This window comes from Delphinus delphis, chromosome 10 (genome assembly GCF_949987515.2).
Source record: "Delphinus delphis chromosome 10, mDelDel1.2, whole genome shotgun sequence".
Taxonomy (NCBI): Eukaryota; Metazoa; Chordata; class Mammalia; order Artiodactyla; family Delphinidae; genus Delphinus; species Delphinus delphis.
In genome coordinates, this window is record NC_082692.2 from 72189895 (window position 1) to 72195894 (window position 6000).

The 6000-nt window shown below is 45.2% G+C and overlaps 1 pseudogene; it reads right to left on the minus strand.

Moving 5' to 3' along the window:
• Positions 1-4925: 4925 nt before the first annotated feature.
• Positions 4926-5108, minus strand: LOC132431709 (ATP synthase subunit ATP5MJ, mitochondrial pseudogene; annotated as a pseudogene).
• Between the last annotated feature and the right edge of the window lie 892 nt (positions 5109-6000).

Below are 6000 nucleotides of genomic sequence, written 5' to 3' on the forward strand. Positions count from 1 at the left end.
GTTCGGCCCCGGGCAGTCTTGGCTCGAACCGGGTAGTTGTCATCATCTCCACTTCACAGATGGGGAAGCCAAGACTCAGCCAGGAGTTCCCAGACTCATCTGATCCCCCAAACTCTGCCTGGGGCGCGGGCCCGCATCCTTCCGGAGCCGGCCTTGGCGCCGCCCAGACTGCCCAGAGGCCCAGGGCGGGGGCGGGCGTCAGACCCGGGGCGGCCGACCCAACCCCGCGCCCCGAAACCCCCATACACGCACCCCAAAGTGTCGCGGCCATTACACGGAGTTCACGCGTCCACTGCCACTTCCCGTTTCTTTTGAAGCGCGGGGAGCCCAGTCTCCACTGTAGCTGCCAGAGGGCGCGCGCGGTCCAGGTTGGAGACGCCCAAACAATCGCGGACTGCGCCGCCGCGAGGACACAACACTTTAGGGCATAGCCCAGATGCAGGGGCAAATGCTCGCCGTTAACCCAGAGCCGGTGCTAAGTTTGCGTGGAAGTAGAGTTCAGGAGGCGGTAAGAAAAGAATGTTAAATATGGGCTTTCAGTAACAGTGTAGCTCTGGGCAATTTAGTTAACCTCTCTGGATGTCACTTTTCTTAATGGCCACATAGGAATGACATGGATGCAGACCTCAGTGGGTTTTTGTAAATCTGAAGTAAGCAAATGGCTATGAGTTGTAAACCAGGACTTGATGGAGGCAGGCCCAGGGGCTGCTGGAATCCAGACAGTAGCCAGGGGAGATGGCCTCCTCTTGTCTCCTTCTGGAGCTCACACCCTGGTTTGGATATGCACTAGACTGGAAGGCTATGGACCATAACCTGTTTACCATTCATTCATTCAACAAGTGCTCATAGAGTCCCTGCACCATATCAGGCATTACACCAGAAGCTGAGGACCAGTGTGAACAACACGGACACTGTCCCCAACAAGACACTGTCCCAGTTGTCATAGAACCTACAAGCAAACATTCCATGGGGGACACTGGCATTACTCAAATAACCACATGACCAGGGGATAATTACAAGTAGATGGATTGTGTCTAAAGAAGTGATGCCTGGACTTCCCTGGTGGTCCAGTGGTTAAGAATCCGTGCTTCTACTGCAGGGGGCATGGGTTCGATCCCTGGTGGGGAAAGTTCTGCATGCCACACAGTGTGGCCAAAAAAAAAGAAGACCGAAAGATAAAGAAAGAAAGAAAGAAGTGAGGCCTGAGCTGATATTCCAAGTATAAGAGTTACCTGGGCAAAGGTGAGGGGAGCAGAGAGAGGAAGAGTATTCTGAGTAGAGGGAACAGCATAGGCAAAGGCCCTGGGGCAGCAGGGAAGGTGGCATCTTCAAGGAACAAAAGAGGCCAGTGTGGTTGGAGAGAAGAGAGGTGTGGAAAAATGACCGGCAGTGGTAGGCTGATGGAACTTTATGCCCTATTTTGAACCTAAGAGTACCCAGCAGCTTCTGAAGGGTTTAAAGACAATGGCAGGGCTGTATTTTGAAAAGGTCCTGGTACCCCAAGTACTGAGCACAGGGTACTACCTGGCATGTAGTCAGCATTTGACACATACTTGTTGAATGAATGAATAACCAGGATCATTGCTGAAATTCTGGGATTTAATGTCTTGAATGCAAAAATAATTTAAAAGCCTGGAGAAACATCCAGCCCTACTAAAGCTCCAAATCATACAAATAAAATAAAATTCATAAAATTTTCTTGTGGACTTTTAAGGTTATTTCTACTGTAAACTCTTTTATTATTTTTAATAAGACAATTTTGTAGAACAATTTTAGATTTACAGAAAAATTGAGAAGATAGTACAGAGAGTTACAATATATCCTGCCCCTAGTTTCCTTTATTATTAACAAATTACATTAGTATGGTACATTTGTAACTATTAATGAACCAATATTGATAAGTTATCATAAGTGAAAGTCCATACTTTATTCAGATTTCCTAAGTTTTTACCTCATGCCCCTCTTCTCTTCCAGCATCCCATCCAGGATACCACATAACATTTAGTTGCCATGTCTCTGGGTCCTCTTGACTGTGACAGTTTCTCACACTTCCTTGTATCTGATGATCTTGACAATTCTGAAGACCGTTGGTTAGGTATTCAATATTTTGTAGAATGCCCCTCTACTGGGACTTGCCTGATGTTTTTCTCATGATTAGAATGAATATTATTAATTTTTACCTTAATCGAAATTATACGTGTACAAAGTTTAAAAAGGCTTATTAGTACTAACAGATGTATAATGGAAAAGCAGTCCTCTGAACTGTCCCTTATCACTCGCACTGCCCAGAGCACCCTCCTTCAACAATTTTGGCTGTTTTCTGGCATTTGCTGCCATATTTCTAAGTCCTATGCTGATCTTGCCTTTCCTGACTGACCAGTTTGGACACTGGCTCCTAATTTCCTGCTCTTTATGACACATGCAAATTGTGCTCTCTTTAAATTCCCTTCCCCTAGTCCCCCACTGAGGTTTGTGCTGGATGTCTTCCCTCAGCCCTTCCAGACCCACTCTGACCTGTACGGACCACATCAATGGGCTCTCTTACTCTAGGGCTTCTGGGTGGGTTGGGACACTGCAGGGCATAGGCAGGCAGCTGGAGTGGGGAGGGAGAGTGAGCAGAGATGCCCATGCCCTCAGTTACCTCTATTAGGTTGCTGCATCCTCGGCTCCACTCTCAGCACCCTCTACATTTAGTTCTCTTTTTTTTTTTTTTTTTTAGTTCTCTTCTGTTACTGACAACGGCTCCTCCACTTTTGCCTTCTCAGGTGTGGTGGGGCAGGAATAATGGCTTTCGCTTGTAGTTTCTTTTCACTGCTCAAGCAATCTCTGAAATTCTCCTCAAATTACCCCATTTAAAAGCTGTTTCTGGGGCTTCCCTGGTGGTGCAGTGGTTGAGAGCCCGCCTGCCGATGCAGGGGACACGGGTTCATGCCCCGGTCCAGGAAGATCCCACATGCCGCGGAGCGGCTGGGCCCGTGAGCCATGGCCGCTGAGCCTGCGCATCTGGAGCCTCTGCTCCGCAACGGGAGAGGCCACAACAGCGAGAGGCCCGCATACCGCAAAAAAAAAAAAAAAGCTGTTTCTTGTTGGGATCCTGACTGATATATTACAATTTTAGTTAAGTCAATATTCAGTGTTTATATTATTATGACCATATGAAACATTATTCACCTTTGAGGCAAATAGTGTTTGATGATGGAATTTCCTTTCTTGATACAACTATTTTGGGGTTTTGTGTGTGTGTGTGTGTGTGTGTGTACTTAGTATATACCTTTTTAAAAGACTTTTGCTTTGTGTTATGCCCTCCTTGTTAAATCTTCCCATACAACTTTCCACAAGGGCAGGGGCATCAGCTTTTCTCCCAGTTCCATTTTATTCCAGGAGCATCCTCCCCTGGAGTCCCCATGTTCCTGCCCCAGTCAGCCTTGGGTGTTCTCTAGGTCTGCTGCCCAGCTGTCATACCCTTCCTTCTCTCTTGTGCTGGAATCCTAGGTTATGTTTCTTTTTGGGTTTTCTCACTCATTTTGGTGGCACATATCTTTCATTCGCTTCTTGAGAAAAGGTGTGGAGGTAAATTTTGTGAGACCTCGCATGTCTAGAAAACATCTTCATTAAACATCGCGGTTGATTAATAATTTGATTGGGTATTGAATTTTGTGTTGAAAGTAATTTTCCACTGGACTGTTGAAGGCATTGCTCCTCTGTCTTTCAGATCCTGAGGTTGAGGTTTAGAAATCCGATCGCATTTTTTATTCCTGGTCCTTTGAAAGTCAGTCAGTCTCTCTGTCTGTCTGTCTCTCTCTTAGCTTTTAAGCCGCTCTCTTTATCCCTGCTGTCATGAAGATTCACAGGGATGAGTCTCTTCATTCATTGTGCCCCTTGACTTCTGGGAAATTCTTCTGAGTATTTATCTTATTTTTAATTTTAATTTAATTTTATTTTTTTGGCTGAGCCACACAGCTTGCAGTATCTTAGTTCCCCGACCAGGGATTGAACCTGGGCCATGGCAGTGAAAGTACTCAGTCCTAACCACTGGGCAACAAGGGAATTCCCTTCTGAGTATTTCTTTGATATCTTCCTCCTTTCCTTTCCCTCTGTTTACTCTCTTTTTGGAAATCCTAAGTTGGTTGATAGGTATGCTAAGTTTATCCTCCAATTTTCTTTTCTTTTCTTTTTTAATTTGGTTGGGCAGTGCAGCTTTCGGGATCTTAGTTCCCCAACCAGGGATCGAACCTGGGCCTCCAGCAGTGAAAGTGCCGAGTCCTAACCACTGGACTGCCAGGGAATTCCCTATCCTCCAATTTTCTTATTATCAACTATTTCCCATCTCCTAGTCACTTTGTTCCATGCTTTTGAACATTTCTTCAACTAGATCTTCAAACTCTAATGAATTTTTATTTCAAATATTATATTTTTTAATATCTTATAGCAGCTCTTTCTTATTTAGGTCCCTTTTTCAGAATATCCTGTTCTTGCTTAAAGAAAGTAATTTCTTCTCTTGTCTCGCTGAGGCATAGTATTTTTGAAGTTTTCTTCAGTTTCCTCCAAATGCCTTTTTAAAGTTTGTTTGAACTTTTCAAACACAATCAGCTTTTCCTGGCTCCTCTAAAATCATTCTTAAGGAAATGGACATGCTATGTCGGCAGGTTAGGATTTAAACTGGGCCATCAGCATCCAAAAACAAAGATCCCAGACAGGTCACAGACGTCAAGAGAAAAGAGGCCCCACTGAGACACTCAAATGAAACGTGGTCAATATACAACTTGGAGCAACCATGCCAACTCTTAGTCATTTTGGGGGGGGAGGCGGGGGGTCTCACAGGTACGTCTGTTCATGCACGAGGGCACTGGGACTGCTGCAAGTCAACACGATGTCCCACATTCCCTCAACACAGTCAGACCAATGTCTTGTGCAAGGAAAGCTGGTTAATGATTACCATGAGCAGGTGCAGGACTGGAAGCTTTCAAGGTTTTGCTTCTTTTATCAGCACTCCTGAATTTATAAATGATGAAGCCCATCAGTCCTATTCCTACCCAAATCTTCTGGTAAACTTGGGTACAGTAGGGCTTCATGGGGATCCACACATTTTCAATAAGGCTTTGAAGCATCCTGGTGCAGGACCAAGCTCAGGCAGTCCCAACACACTCCGACGACTCTGAAAGGTCACTGAGCATGCAGGCACTCTTACCCATTTTATTTCTCCAGTTATAGTACCTAGAATTTTTAGCTCTCTATTCACTTTCTTCCACCAGATTTGTTGGGGTTTTTTGTTTGTTTTCTCCAGTACCATCTTGAACCTAAATGATATGGCTTGTGACATATATGAATGCATAATCACAGTAACTGGCATTTACATAATCAACTGTTTATTTAGCAAGCATTTATTGAGTGCGTGCTGTATGCCAGGCACTGTGTAAGGCACTGGGAAAAAAACATGCTCAAGGCCTTGAGGTCCCTGCTCTCCAGGAACTTACTGTCCAGGGCAGTGGCTCAAGCTTAGCAGAGCCCACTAAGCCTAGGGGCAGCCACTGCAGTTCCTTATCAGATTAAGGATCTGAGGTTCAGGGAGGCTCCCTGGTTGTCCCAGTGACATGCAGCTATTCGGAGACAATGCTGCATCATGAACCTAAATATTCCTCTCTCACATTTTGTTTCAAAACCTGGGGGTATAAAGAGAAGCTGGAGAAAATAAAATGCAAAAGAAGGGTTCAGAAGAGACAGGAAGCTGTGCTAGAGTTCTTCAGAGAAACAAAACGAAGAGGATACACACACACACACACACACACACACACGTATATATATATGGGGAGAGAGAGAGAGAGAGAGAGAGAGAGAGAGAGAGAGAGGGAGAGGAAGAGAGGGAGAGGGAGAGAGATTGATTGATATACTGCAGGAATTGGCTCACAAGGTTATGGAGGCCGGGAAGTCCCACATCCTGCCCTTTGCAAGCTGTAAAACCAGGAAAGCTGGTGATGTTATTGAGTCCAAGTCTGAAGGCCA